At 39.2% G+C, this 16160-nt stretch overlaps 1 non-coding gene across 1 annotated transcript; it reads left to right on the top strand.

The window, feature by feature from the left end:
- Window positions 1–13598: 13598 nt before the first annotated feature.
- LOC113184459 (U6 spliceosomal RNA) lies at window positions 13599–13704 on the top strand. The gene has a single exon (XR_003300998.1). It is a non-coding gene; the product is annotated as a U6 spliceosomal RNA (small nuclear RNA).
- Window positions 13705–16160: the final 2456 nt, after the last annotated feature.

The raw sequence follows: 16160 nt of genomic DNA on the forward strand, positions 1-16160 counted from the left end.
TACTTTAATAATAATAATAATAATAATAATAATAACTATGCTATTGTCTTGATTTTATAGTGGCTTATAGTTTACAAATGGATTTCACATATATTATCTCATTTGAACCTCACAAAGAGGTTCAGAAAGGATAACTTATACAGCAGGTTTGGGAGATCTATTGTGGTTTCTTTATTCTTATTCGAGTTATAAAACAGATTAAGAGTACAAAATTTCAATTAGCGCATTCTCCAACCTAGCCTTGAAATTGATTATGTGCAAAGATACATCTTGGAACATTGCAAAGACTCTGAAGCCACTTTTGCCTGTCTTTTATATTCAACATTCTAACAGGAAAGAAAGCCCCAATTCAGCTCAGCTCACTAATATTTTCTGATTTCTTATTATCTACCAGCTCTGAGCTAGGCCCTGAATTTTTGGCACATGGACATGCTGAGTCTGAAACATCTGTATTAGAAAAGGTAGAGTACCAAGTTCGATCAGTGAAAACATCAAGTTTAACATTCAAGTGATCTTCTCTACAGTGACAGTGGCTGTGTTACCCGGGGACAGTGGTCAGCTGTTTCATGGAAACATCTCCGTCTACTTAGCTCTGACATCTGGCTCTCTAGACACCTGATACGGAGAATGCTGAAAGCAAACAGCCTGGTAGTTCAAGGCTTTTGATACCGAGAGCAGGAGCTTTCACGTAATCTCATAAAACTTGCAAAAGCTGCTCGATCGTCCCTGAGACAGCCATTCTCTCTCCCATCTATTTTGGGAGGAGGAGGAAAGCCCAACTTGAATCACCCTGTCCAAGGGTGGACTGAGAAAATGTTTCCAACTATTTCCCAGTTTCAAGAGAGCAGAGAACTTCCTGGTAGGAAGAAGAGGTGATTCCTTCTCAGTATACTCTAAGGACAGGCTCAGGCTAATGGACACCTGCCCATCTGCACCCCCCGTCCATTGTTCTGCTTCTTGTGCCAGCTCTTCTGCCCCCACCCCCTTGAGAATGCAGGTTATGTTAAGGAAAATGAATGCCAGGGGGTTTGGCTGAAGGTGAATGCACAAATAGACACACGGCTACCAATCCTACGCCATCAGCATTCCTACCTTCTCACAAAGTCCCCAGCATGAAAAGGGGTACGTTTAGACACCAAGCCTCTGACTGAAGAAACAGAAAACAGAGCCATCAAAGCTGAGGGTTTGGCCCAATTCCCTGACATGTTTGGCCCGCTTTTCAAGAAATAAATTGGTCTTGAGTACAATAGGGAGACTCTTTGATTCCTCTGAAATGGAAAGGGGAGCTATCAGGCATGAGAATTGCCCTTCACACCTCCCTGGCTTGTGGGAATCAGAGTAGATTCTCAGAGCCTCCCTTGCTTATTGGCTGTTAGGAAACTCCCTGCCTCCCTGCCCAGGCCCTCCCACCAAAGCTGAGTTTCTCAGAAATACCTGCTCATGTAGAATCCCAGCATTTGAGAGGAACAGTATTTGAGAGGAACTGATAATTTAACATTATCAGTTAAAGCAGGGGCCAGGGAACACCTCAAATCCTATCTCCTTTTCCCTAAGAAGTCAAGATTCGTAAGAGGTGACTCACATAGCTACAGGAAGTTTGTAGACCCCAGTGGACTAATCTAACTTAACTGGCTCATAGAGGCTTCTCCATTCTGCTTATAGGTCCTACGCCCAAAATATTGACAGAACTACCTCAGTCCAAAAGAATTAGAAGCCAGTTGTCTCTCCATCAGCAGGAGCCCTCAGAACTCAGGGAAGGTGCTACCACCCTGAGGAGGGCAGGGTGAAGTGGAAAGTGTAGCCCCATCCCAGGAGGGACAGCCACAACCACAGAAGGTCACAGGCAAGGGTGCACCTCCAGAAGACACTGGGTGGACACGGGTGAATTCCATGTGGCCAAGGCCTGTAGCCAAGGAAGAAAGAATAAATCTTTCTAAGCACCCCATTTTGTGCTTAGAAAGAAAGGAAATGGTAATTTTGAAAATTCATCTTGCATCTAGTGTTATTCCAAAGGAATATCATTTTTCTCTGTGGCTCTCCTTGCTGTTTCTAACATGTATTAGTTTGATTTTCACTTGATGAGTTTGTAGAACCTGTATACCTATGGGCTACACACTAGCAAGGAAAGGGTAAAGAGAACTCAGGCTGATATCAAGTTGCCCATAATCTTCTAGGAGAAATGAATGAACTGACAGTTATAGCTTAAAGTGGCAGGGATGGGCTATACTCAGGGGACAACCTGGGAGTCCCAGTTGACCTGGGAGTTGGCATCTCCGAAGAGAGCACAACCAAGAATAGCAGATCATTTAGATCATTAGAGGAATTAGTAAATAACTCTTATATAATCATGTTCTAAGCATCCAGTATGTGCTATCATTTAATCCTCACACAGTAGCCCCATGAGGTACATAATTATTATCCTCATCTCACAGCTAAAGATCCCCAGGCTCAGAGAGGTTAAGTAACTTGTCCAAGACGAAGAATGCAGCATGCCTCAGATTCTCACCCAGGCAATCTGGCTTGATAGATCAGGCTCTTGGACCCTCGTGCCTTGGACTTCACTACAATGACAAAACCTCAGACAACTGGAGCCAGAAATCAAGGTGAGAAACACAGGATGAGCAATGAAAGGGGAGGTGAAAAGCAGAGACAGGTCTTTGAAAGCCATGCTAAGTCTTTATTTTTCAGACTGGCAGATATTGTTAACAGTGTTTGATGAAGGATCAGGGGAGCTGCTTAGTTGATATCTATCATTTTGCAAATATAAATTTTACAGAAGTAAAAACTTAAGTTTTTATTCCAAATATTTTGATGACACACCTCACGAAAGTTAAAATCAAGCAACTATTTTATCTTACAAATTGCATTTGGTCACATGCTTTGTTTATTAGCATAGGATTTACAAAACATTACATGCTTAGTTTTATTTCCTATCGGCGAATTCCCTAACAATACAAAAATGTAGCTGATTCTTGGGTGTGTGCTTGTGTTTGTGATCCTGGGACTTATTTTTTATTTAGGATATAATGATCTTAAATTTCAAAACACATATCAGTGGCTAAAAACAGAAAATCTTAGGCATAATCTTAAAAAAAAGAGGTGAAACTTTACAAAATGTGCAAAACTCAGAAATAACCCCAAATCACTAAACACCATGAAAGCCATGACCTTGCCTCAAGATTCCTCATTATACACTTCAGAGGGGAAAATGTAATACTAACCAACCTCAACTAGTGGACCAATTTTTAATTCCAGAAGCTAGCTGAAAAGGTCTGGCCTTAAATGTTTCTTAAAATGTGAGATTTATTGTATACTCCTTTGGTTCCAAGGTGCCTAAGCGTACAGATTTTTTATGTATGAAGAATTGGAACCATCACTGCACAAATACATAGCTTGGCATTAATTTTTTTATACATGCAAATTTTGCTTGACAATTGCCTGAACTTTTCGAACTCAGAAGCAGTGATTTGGATGGGACCAATAAGAACAAGATAGATAGAGACAGACAGACAGACAGACAGATAGGTGATAGATATCATATAATACGCTGAATACTTCTTGTGAGTTAAATATCAAGATCATCTTGCAAGATGAAATACGAGTAATAGGAAAGAACTTGAGATATGACCAAATGTAGTTGAGGTAAAAAAGAGGCAGCCATGCTGAAAAAACATGCATTATTAAATGTGCTCAGAAATACAGTTCCAGCACCCCTGGGTTCGATCCTTGTACAAAACAAAAGAAACAAACAAACAAAAACAGTTAAAAAAAAAACAAGATTAAAAAATTGAGATTAAAGATTAAAACAAGATTAATATATATATTGTACTGGGGATTTAACTCAGGGGCACTCAACCACTGAGCCACATCTCCAACCCCATTTTGTATTTTATTTAGAGATAGGGTTTCACTGAGTTGATTTAGTGCCTCACTTTTGCTGAGGCTGTCTTTAAACTTGCCATCCTCCTGCCTCAGCCTCCTAAGTGGCTGGGATTACAGGTATGCACCACCATGCCCAGCTCTCAATCTTTAAATTGAAAGAATTTGGGTTAAAACTTTTATTTACAAAGTGGTGAAATAAATAAACACTTAAAATGATGTGTAAATTTAAAAAACAAGTTTGTATATGTGTAAAATAATATGCACATACATATACACATTTAATTTGTGTGCTCAAATGTGAAAATAGCTCGCGCCAAGACCACAGTACACTCTTGAATATGTCAGTCACTCTAATATAATTCTCCTGAGGTTGCATCACCCCCAAAACCTCTTGAATTTCAGTATGTTCAATGAGGTAGAAAATTGATAAATCGTATTTTATAAATAGTGGTGTGAATATCATCTTTTAAGATAAAACTGAAATGAAACGAGATGTGACCTTGAAAACTTACTCTGCTATTCAGTTGTCCAGGTTGGTTGAACCAGAGAAATAACCGAATCATGATTTTTCTAAAAAAGATCTACACAACGTCTTTGGTCATGTGGGGTGGGGGGGGGGCAATAACAGAGTAGGAGCCTGGATAAAGTAAAGAATTTCATTTTCTTAAAGAGTAGGCGTGAAAGAAAAAACTAAATTCTTTACTACAACAAAATAAATGTTTGAAAATAGAACGGTGAGGGTTATCTGTGGCAATTCTGAGTTTTTTGAAACTCTTTGTGTACTCACATGTCATCAAAATGTGACCATATACTTTATCATCCAAATCAGTAATGAAAGTGGATCTTATTAATTGAGAATAAAAGTTGATCCTATTTATAAATATGACAAGGCAATTTTATAAAACAAGACTATGGTGGTATGCCAGTAAGTGTGCTAATCATATATTTATTGTTGGAATGGGATGGACCTTACGTTCTCAGACATGTCCCCCACCAGAGACAGAGAGAGAGAGGGAGAGAGAAAGAAAGGGAAAAGCAAAAGAAAATTGAATGTGGCGTCTCTGAGATACTGAGAGGCTGACAAATGGACCACGATTTTGACAATGAGAACAGTCTACACCTCCAGAGATGAGACTGAGATGGGTCCCTTCTATCTCTGCTGCCACACCTCATGGCTGTTTGTATCTACCTGTTTCTATCTTTGTATTTTTTCCGGAAGAGCTTGAAATGAATTCTGTAGGTAAATGGGAATCATTGAAGGAGTATAGACCAGGGAGAGATCTTAAAAGATTTGATTCTGGAAGGATCATCCATTCTTGCTGCCAAGAAGCTGATGGAGAGGGATGAGATAAAAATGAAGAAAGAGATTCGACTGATGGAGTCAGTTGTCCAGGTGAGAAGTTATGAGAGCTGGAGCTACACAGCTACACAGTCCTGACTGTGAGTAGAGAGCATATTAAAGAGATGAAATAGCTTGACCATGGTCAGGTCATATGTGGTGGCTTTGATCAACCATAGAGCCTCCTTCTGTACACGACCTGGCTCCTTATAACTTGATGTCTATGCTACTTATAATCCATGGACTCAGTGTTCCAGCACTCCAGCTCCAATTTTCTATTTGAAAGGACCTGAATTGGGAAAGAATTCCTACCCCGGTCCAGCTAAGGGCCACAAGATACACACATATACACATTTAATTTGTGTGTTCAGATGTGAAAATAGCTCACACCAAGACCACATATGAACATGGAAACTGAAGCATATTTATGTAGGTAATCAGGAATTCAGAAAATGCAAGACATGACATTATTTTCTTTAGTAAAATTTCTACGTATGAAATATAAATTGTATTCTAAACAAGATGCAAGAGGCTGTTCAAGGCAGTCTACAAAGTATCTATCCTTTCTGGTATTCCCCAGTGGTAGAGGCTGCTGCTCCTGCTTAATAGAGAGGTGAATTTCCCAAGGCCACATAGCTGTTAACACAGGACTCAGAATTTCAAACAGATACATCTGCCTCTGTAGCATGAGCTTGTCCCAGCCTCTGCACAACACTGCTTGACCCCACATGCAGGGAAGACAGGCCTTGGGGACCAACCTACTTGGAATAACAATTTGCTTCCTGGCAAGAAAACAGGAAGCCTCCAATATGGCCCCTTTCGAACCAACCTCTTTCTGAAACAAGTAGGTCTTCCTCAAGTTCTTTTCATGATTAAATTTCATCCCCAAAGGCCAAAAAATTAGGTCACTTATATCTGTGAGTTCCAGTTCCACTTCACTTACTTAATTAACAAATGTTAATCCAGTGCTGTCTGTATGCCAAGCCCTAGACCATGCTAGGAGAGATACAAAGGCTGACCCTGCCCTCAAGGAGCTCCCAGCCCAGCAGATAACACGAGACATGAACATAGATGACCGTCACGCCAGGCAAACGTAGATGAGGATCATATTAAATGACGTTGGGAGTGGAGTAGAAATTTTAGAAGAGATCATCCAGGTGAATTTTCATACATGAGAAGGCATTTGAGCTGTCCAGGAAGAGCCTCTGAAGTTACATGGTATTGCTTATCTCAGGTGGGGGATAAGTATATATAGAGGCCCAGAGGTTGATAATTAGGGGCATGGGCAAGGAACAGCAAGCATGAGTGTGGTGAAGAAATGTCCAGAAGGCAGTGCGGGGTGGATGCAGGAGGAGGGTTTTTTTTTTGTTTTTTTTGTTTTTTTTTTTTCCACTCTGACACTGACATTTGAGAATTTGATTGGGTTCCTGGCTATTCTCAGGAGCGACTGTGGTAATCTTTGAGGCTGGCGCAAGGCTGAACACTTCTATCTTTGTGCAGTCTTTTTCCTTTTGATGAGTCCCTGGACGTATGAAATCCACCTCCTCTCCTGGTACTGTTATCAAACCTCATACTTGCATTCAAAATGGGGTCAAAAAAAAAAAAGAGAAGAAAAGGGCAATTGATTTGTATGTTTCAGTCATTTCCTTGGGAACACGCTGAGCTTTTACTCTGGGGTGACTGCGAAAGAGACCCTGCCTGTGATTAGATCTGTCAGGCAGTGGCTGTGTTACACTAGGTACCTGGGGAAATAAAACCACGGGCAATTGCCGATGTCTGCATGCCCAGAGAGCTGTCTGCCGTGCAGAACAGCGACGGTGAGTTTGTGTACCTGTGTATAGGAACCAGTTGGCTAGGGCTTGGCAGCGGGGTTCCAGATTCCAATCTGTTGGACAGATGATCTCTAAAAGCCCTACTCAGATCCCAGATTTTGTGACTCTGTGTATATGGACTGAAGCACACAATGAAATGATGACTAAGGGCAACAGCGAAATGGCACAGTTACGTGTCTCTGTGCAGAGTAGCTCCCACATTTCTATCTTGTCCTTAAAATACCGACTATTGAGTTACACATCTACTTATATGATTCCTATACTGAAACGTAAACACCTCAGGATCGGTACTTGATTTTTATGGATTTTTTTTCAATCTCTCATTTTTAGCCCAGTGTCTGGTTCAGTGGCAAATAGCAAATTGCAATTGCTTAAATTTTAGATGGACAGTAGATGGGAACATATCTGAAAAGTAGATAAAGTCTGAGATTTTACTTCCCATCACGGCAAGGTGTTATTTTCCACTATAACACAGAAAGGCAAATGTCATATAGCTAACTTCACTCATAATCCAAGACCCTTATTCCTAGAACACAGCTCATTCCTCTGTCCTTTGACACTCCTCAGCAATTAACTACCTATTGCTTTTTGACTCCTCAATGATCTAGACCTAGAATTACACAGCTCAACAGAACCTAAAAGAGGATCCTTCTGACCCTGACCCCTGTTTTCTATTTTTAGTAAATAACTGAGAGGTAGAAATGGCCAGGTGACTGGACATCTTATTCAACCCTCAAACTCCTGCTTAGTCATAAGGACTATGATCATCATGAGTAAATGTGGAATGACAACTCTGATGGATGCTAAAGCAATGGGTGGTACAAGAGTCTACGGTACAATTAAAAAAAAAGAACTAATCAAACCAGCAGTCTGAGGATTAGCTAATTAATCATTAAACACATATCCTTGACTTAACACTATGTGCCAGAGACTCTTCTAAATGCTGAGTACATAACAATGAGTAAACAGTGAAGTCCCTGCTGCATGGATCTTACATTTTAGTACAAAGGGAGAGGCAATAAATAAACAAGAAAATAGACGCTCTCTTGGAGAGGGATGGAATAGACATGAAATGGCAAACATTAGGGATTTGCACATGAAGTAGAAAGACCAAGGACAAGGTCCCCACGGAGTGGCGGGTCATAGCATATTTAAGGAACTGAAATATTCTACATGGACAATGTGGGTGTCTCATAAAGACACCAGAGCTGGCTTGTATCTGTTTATACTAGGTCTTGAAAATCAGGCTAAATTTACATTATATCCAAAACAAGGAATCGCATGATGGGGGGGGGGTACATTAAAAATATGATCATCGTGTTGAAAATCATTGGAGAGGAAACAGGAGTGACTCTGAAGACCGAGGTTTGGAAGATGGAAGATATCTCAGCAGCTGAGGTAAGAGGTGATAGTGCCTTAGACTAAGGTGGGGCCAGGAGAAATGAGGAGAAGTGAAGAGGAAAGAGAGGAATCAGAGCTTATGGAGGAGAAGTAAATGTCAGGGATAACCCTGAGGTTTGTCTTGAGCAAGTGAGTAGATTATTCCATGTAATGAGACGGAGAACACTGGAAAAGAGGCACATTTGGGGAAAGGAAGAATTGGGACCCCAATAATTGGGTCTTGGACATGTCATAGCTAAGATGCTCATGAGGCATCACAGCAGATGTATTAAGTAATTGACTGAGTCATGTGAATCTGTAGCTTACAAGAAATTGGGGCTGAAAATTTGAGTCTGGAAGATTCAAATTCAGAGGACATGCAAAGCCTATGAATGAATGAGCTCACTTAGGAAAATAGAACATAAGATAAAGATTCAAAGGACCTCAACATGAAGGAAACTAAGAAGCAGAAGCAAAAGAGTGAAAAGGAGATGGTGCTATCACAGAAGCTAAGGAAAAGAAAATTCCAGAAGACAAAAGTATTGAATGCTACTGAGATTTCAAGTAAGTTACTAACGGAAGACTGTCCACTGGACTTATAAAAAGGTGGTTATCAAGCAACATAATGTTCATACAACATGTAAAATTTTTTTGAAGAAGTAAGTGTCAAAAAGGTAGTTTCTATTAAAGCCACAAATGGTGGCACATGCCTGTAATCCCAGAGACTGGGGAGGCTGAGGCAAGAGGGTTGCAAATTCAAAGCCAGCCTCAGCAAAAGCAAGGCACTAAGCAACTTCATGAGACCCTGTGTCTAAATAAAATACAAAATAGGGATGGGGATGTGGCTCAGTGGTTGAGTGTCCCTGAGTTCAATCCCCAGAACTGCCCCCCACCCCGCCAAGCCAAAATATGCTTAAAATGATGAGTTTTGGTTTTGTTTTTGTTTTCCAACATCTATTCACTTTGGTGAGCTGTAAACTTCTTAAGACCGGGGAATATTTCTCTTATTCCCTGGATATCCAAGATTTTAACTAACACATTTTGCAGTTCATGGTAAAGTTTAGTGATATCTGTTAAGTAAATGAATAAAAATGAATAAATTAGGATTTAGAGAATATCTTGGTCAACTAATTTTTGGGAATTTATAAAGTCGGGTGTAGAAAACATTTGTGACATTGGAATTTAATTTATTCAGGGCAATTAGGCTGTCATGCACTGTCACTGTCAGGGAGACACTTTGGGCTGAAAAAAAAAACCAGTCTCTTTGCTGCCCTTTTTAAAAAAAAAAAAAAAAAAGAATTCAACTGTGAATGTAATCTCCTTGAATCTTGCCACTTCTCTTTATCTTCAGTGCTGTTGCCTTAATTCTGGTCCTTTTTATTTCTCATTTGTTCTAACAATTTTTTTTTCCTTCAACTCGCAGCTGGATTAAGCCCTTTAAGTGCTCTGGGTGCTGCAGCCTTCTTGTTGCTGTCTATAAATCAAAACCAAAATAATACCAAACTATAAAACACAAAGCTTATGAATATACTAATAATGAAATGAAAGGACTTTCTTCTCCGTTTCACTGCTTGTAAAATCCTGGATAAATCATGCAGTTGACACTTGCTCATTCACCCCTGCATTATTGGCAACCTAGGAGTGAGCCTAACCTGCCTGCTGAGAGATCCCTTGTTCCTCCAGGGCTGCCTCTCTCCAGTTCACCATCTTCCAGAGTGATCTGAAAATGCAGACGTGATTATTTCACATGAAATCTGTCCTTGGCTTCTCATGACCATAGGACAGAGTTCATCTCCTAGCCTGGCTTACAAGATTTTCAGTTTTATGACTTCTGGAAACAACTCCATCTCCTCTGTTGCCACAGTCACATGTGCTCCACTGCCTAGGTATTTTGTAGTTCTCTGAATCTCTGTGGGCTCCTACAGATCCACACATTTGCATAGGCTGATATATCTTCCTGTAATATCTTCACTCATCAAATTCCTCCATCTTTTTAGATTTAGCTAAATGCCACTTGGTCTTCCTGTCCTTCACCAGGTCTTGGTTAGATGGCCCCTTTGTGCTGCCAGAGCACATTCTCTTTGTTGCCCAATCTACCCACTGCCTTGAAACTGACCTCTCTCTTTCTCACAGGACCCCTCCCAAAAAATGATGGCCAGGATTTATCGACCTTTTAATGAACTCTACATGGATTGTCTAATTTAATTCTCACAATCTGGCCAACTGGTACTATTATTATTTAAATTTCACTTGATAAATTGAAGACCAGGTGACTACCAAGAATTAAAACCGAAGGCTCTAATGCTGGAATACATACTGGTGTGTGTGTGTGTGTGTGTGTGTGTGTGTGTGTGTGTGTGTATGTGTGTGTGTGTGTATGTGTGTGTGTGTGTATGTGTGTGTGTGTGTGTGTGTGTATATATATATATATATATATATATATTTAGATGGACACAGTAACTTTATTTTGTTTATTTGTTTTTTATGTGGTACTAAAGATTGAACCCAGTGCCTCACCTGTGTGAGGCAAGCACTCTACCACTGAGCTACAACCCCAGCCCTGGGATACATACTCTTAACCATAAGATTTCGAGCCTTCTGAATACAAAGAGTCAACCTCATTCACTGGCATCCCTAGATTTTTGCAAGAGGCCCAGAACAATGAGAATAGTTGGTAAATGTTTATTATACAAAATGAATGAATTTATCTACAAAAACTTATTTCTGCTATCTCCTAACAATGCTAAGAAAATTAGATTATGTGTATTTTTGTTTTGTTTTGTTTCCACAGTGTTCTAATAAGAGAGTTTAAAAAATAAAACAAGGAATGAAGCACAAATTGGAAGAATGGAAACACTGGAAGGAATTCCATATGAATGAAGAATTAGATTTGTACGGTGTCATGTTGAAAGCTTGAATTGGGGCCAAGAAAGCATCAGGAGAAACAACTATTACTACTGGGAATAAAAACATTCTAACTTTTAAGCTATTGACCAATAAAGTGATGAGGTCCCCCTTTCAGGAAGTGTACAAACAAAAGTGAAGGACAATTTGGTGAGATGTTGCAGAAGAATTTCAGTGATATAATGAGGTACCTTATTGGCTTTGAAGCTCTTTCTCATCCAGAATCTTAGGAATCTATGAAGTTGGAGAGGGGGGAGAGGGGGAAGAAAAGAACTCAAATCAAAACAGATGAGGTTATATATTTTAATTTTCCTGTTGGTGTAAATGAGAGTCTCCGTTTATGGAGGAACACATTTGTTGGGCTTTATGTTAAATTAAAAGGAGCAGGCAGATGGGAATAAGCTAATTGGAAAAAAAATTACTATGGAGACTTTTCTCTCCAGGGGACATCATGCCATGCTCCTCCTTTACTCTTGAGACTCCTCATTTCCATCACTTATGTTGGAGGTTTCCCGCCTCTATATGATGGGTTTCCCTGAAATGTGAACACAGAGAAATAGAAATAGGCATTCTCTCAAATGGGCGTCTTTTGAGAGTAGAAGAGAGAGGCAGAGAGAAATTGCTTCAATAGAGGAGAGATGGACGATAGGAAGAAGATCTCACTGCCTGGTGGGACAAAGCTTTGTGAATAAATTCTCCACTTCCATGGAGGACACAGACTTAGAGAGGATGATTCAAAGCCTGAAGGCAGATGGTGAGCAACTCCACAAATTTCTAGGGTTCTAGGTTTTCCTGGGTTTGTGGGATAAAATGAAAAAAAAAAAGAAAGAAAGAAAAGAAAACACAAGGATAGATGCAGAGTAAAGAAATAGCATCTGGTGCAAACATCACAGTTTTGGCTTGTTGCAGAAACCAAGCCTAGAAGTGGGGTGCAAGGGTATGGTCATGACAGAGAAGGCAGTGTTAGGGGATACTGGAGTATCCAACAACAGGGCCCCAGCCTCAGCAGCAGGAGGGGTGATGCAGGTATGAATAAAATTATCAAGGGGTATTTGTGATAGTCTTCTAATATCAAGTGGGAGGGGATGGAACCTGACATTCTAGTAACTACAGCCGTGGCTGACTGAAGAAATGACTCTTTGCTATCATCTCCTTCCTGAAACTGATTAGTACTCCCTTTAGATTTTACTCAAACTCTCGAAGGGGAGAAATCCTACCTTGTTTATATTTGTTTCCCTGGATTACAGTGCCTGGGACACCATGTGTTAGTAAATAAGTGTTTCTGAATGATTGATTGAATGTATAAATAAATACATGAAAAGTAAACATTAATTTCTTTGTGAGCAACTTTAGTAGACACTGGATTGAGTAGGAGATAGAAACTACAAATGAGGAAGAGAGCATCTGCGTTCCTAAAGAGGCTTTTGCCAAGTGGAGAGGCTAGAGAAGCAACAGTTAACACAGTGGAATCAAGGTTGATGGAGGGCGAGGAAGTGCTAAGCTTAGACTGACTCTAATGCTGTTTGCTTCCAATTCCATAGAAGTATATTGGTATTTTGATACTGAAGGGTCTTTTCTCTCTCTCTCTCTTTTTTGTACTTTTTGATTGTTGATAAAATTGATTGGCATTTTGAGTAATTTAGAAAATGTTAAAAGGCAGGATAAATATAAATCATAAGCTTACCACTCTGGCAACTTTTTATTACTATTTTGACATATTGCTTTCTAAACTTTCCTTTGAACATGTTCTACATATGGAGATCATATTACACCTAAAATGTTATCTTATTTTTCTCCCTCCCCCATTTACTATGTCATTAAAATATTCTTTCCAAGCATGACAAGGAACTTTCTTAGTTTTCTTTCTGAGTCAGTATCATGGCTCACTCAATAATACTCTTTCTGCTGGACACCTGGGTTTTTCAAATTTTTAATACTGTAAATAATGCTGTACATTTCAGATGAGATTCACTGAAAATTAATTTCCAGACAAAGATGAGAAGATATTTTTATAGTATTTTGTGTGCCTTGATAAATCGCTTTTCAGAATGCTTGAACCAATTTCCACCCATTACTGACTCTGTGTGCAAGTGTCTGCCTTACCATGGTACACAGGCATTTTGACCTTCTGTCCTGGCACAGGGTTGATGTCAGAGAACCCTTCCCAGCTCTCTGGTCAGGAGAGAAATCCGATTAAAGAGTTACATTTGAATGATGCCATACCACTTTCTCATATTGAATTAGTAAAACATTAATATAGAGTTCTCACTTTGGTAGCACATATACTAAAATTGGGATTTACAGAAAAGATTAGCATGGCCCCTGAGAGAGGATAACATGCAAATTCATGCAGCATTCAATATTTTCACAAACCTAATAACCAAATTATGCTATATGCATGTATGACTACACCATGATACCTTCCACTTTTACATACAACTATAATGCACCAATAAAAATAAATACATAAGTACAAGGAAGACCAGTAGAGAAGAGGAAAAGGATCAGGAGGAGATGGAAAGAGGAAGTATTGGAGACTGAAAGGGTGCATTTATGACTATGTCAAAATGAATCCTACTATTACGTAAAACTATAATTCACTAATAAAAAAATTAGAAGAAAAACAAACAAAACACAAACCCACATTAAGTGGCAGAGACAAACCTTGAGATGGCGACTATTGATGGCAGGATGAATTGATGTAACGCTTTCAGAAAGGTAATTTGGAAATACTCTTTTAAAAAGATCAATGGCTGTATAATTTCAGGTCTGAAAATACTTCTCAAGGAGCCACTCCCAAGGAAAAAACAGTTCTTTTCATCAAGAGAATAAAACATAAAAAATGTTAAGTCTCCTCTGTGTATGTGGTATGTAGGGAAAATATTTGAGTCAATTGTGGCATATCTACGTAATGAACTTGAGATGCATTTACCTCAAAATACCATAAAATTTTTGTGGAAACATGAGAACACAATAAATTTTGACTGAATTTAATTAGGATTATACAATAACCCCCTGGCATTATATGGGTAAGATGGAAAAAGGTCAAAAATAGAGACATTGACTCTTTTGATGAGTACAGAGGTAGACGTGGCATTATAAGGTAGTTTTTCTGAACTTACTTTGTCTTGATTTGTTCTCTCTTTCTTTCCAGCTCTCTTAGGCAGCTGTTTTCTTTTTTGTCCCATAGCAAAATGGTGTATAACGGGCTCCTTAACTCAAAGGCATAGAGTGGATGTTTTCAGGGTGAGACCAAGGTCACAAGTAACATGAGATCTTTACATATGACCTCAACCTGGGAGAGCCAAGGAAGTCATACAGCAGTTTATTTTCCAAGTTTTAAAAACACTCACCAGTCCAGTCAGTGGAAGGAGGATTGCTACAGACCCGAAGGAACTTCACAAAGATTGGAAAGAATGTGTTTGGCAAAGGAATCCCTGGCCTGAGCTGCTGATTTTTAGGGAGAGAAAAGGAAATCCCAGATAAAACTGCAAAAGCAGATGTCACAGAGGACAATAGATTTGACAGAAAGAAGTAACATGGTGTGAAGTATCACAGGAACTCTCAGATAAAAATATATTCAGGAACAAATCTCACAGCCATCCCACCCTCCATGGGTACACGACAACAGGTTCAGGACAGGGTTCAGTGAAGGGAAGAAAGTAAGTGTAAAATTATCAAATCAAATATCATAGGTATCAGTGCAATATGGCTGGGTGGGCTCAAGGGTGAAGAATGATAACTGAAAGTTCAATACATTTAAAAGAAAAATACATACAGAAAACATGGGAGGGGAAATGAAGTAGTAGGGTCCGTTTGGACAATAATGACTTGTAAGGTAATCTTGAGTCTGAAGTAGGGTGAAATGAAAGATGAAAGGACAGTGAGATTAATGTGATATTATCAAAGTATTATAGCACCAACCACCTGATCAGAGGGAGGAAATCCATGATGATCCTTGAAATGTACACAAAGCTGACCCAGGACTCAAGAACTTAGATCATTGCCCATGTCCTCTAAGACTCTTCATTAAAAAAAAAAAAAAATCCACTGCATTATATTTATTTGTAAGTGTCTTTGACAACATCACCTTCTAAAAGGTTAAGGGGATCAACAGAGAATAGAAAAATTTCAGCCTTAATTGGGGACAAGAAGGAAAACATTGATACCAAAGTGGATTTGGTAAAGAATAGGGAAAAGTAGCTGTGTAAGTACACTGGATATAGTCATAAGGTCTAGATTTGAAAATAGCTTTTGGAAAAGTTCTAAAAGTAGAATTTGTCATCTAAGAAATGGGAAAGTCAAAGAACAAATTGTTTTCTCCAAATTAAAATGGAAACTGGTTACCAGTTTTAACCTACAGTATCCCAAATGCTTACTATAAACCTCATGAAAAATAGAGTAGACGAAGACTCAACAAAAATGAACCAATAAGTAAAAATTATGGGCAGTATATTTCTGGAATTTCATAGAAATTTTACTCATACAACAGCTTTTGGATCTGGATGAGGAGAGGGAAATTGGCAGACCATTCCTGGGTGACCTCACAGAAAGACAGAAAGAAGGCAAAATGTCACATTGTCCATTACACAATCTGCCTCCCTGCCCAGAGATGCGGAGATGGATCATGTAGAAGTTAAACACTTGTATTCACAGACAAGTGAAACCCCATGTTACTGTCTTATGGTTTGGTCAAGCTATTAACTTTTCTAAGCCTTATTTTCATAATCTCCAAAATGAGATGCATATAGTACCTGCCTCAAAGATTAGCCAGGAAAACAAAATTAGAAGTGCTAATTCATGCAAAGCACCAGGCCCAATGC

The sequence above is a fragment of the Urocitellus parryii genome, chromosome 4, assembly GCF_045843805.1.
Source record: "Urocitellus parryii isolate mUroPar1 chromosome 4, mUroPar1.hap1, whole genome shotgun sequence".
In the NCBI taxonomy this organism is placed as follows: domain Eukaryota; kingdom Metazoa; phylum Chordata; class Mammalia; order Rodentia; family Sciuridae; genus Urocitellus; species Urocitellus parryii.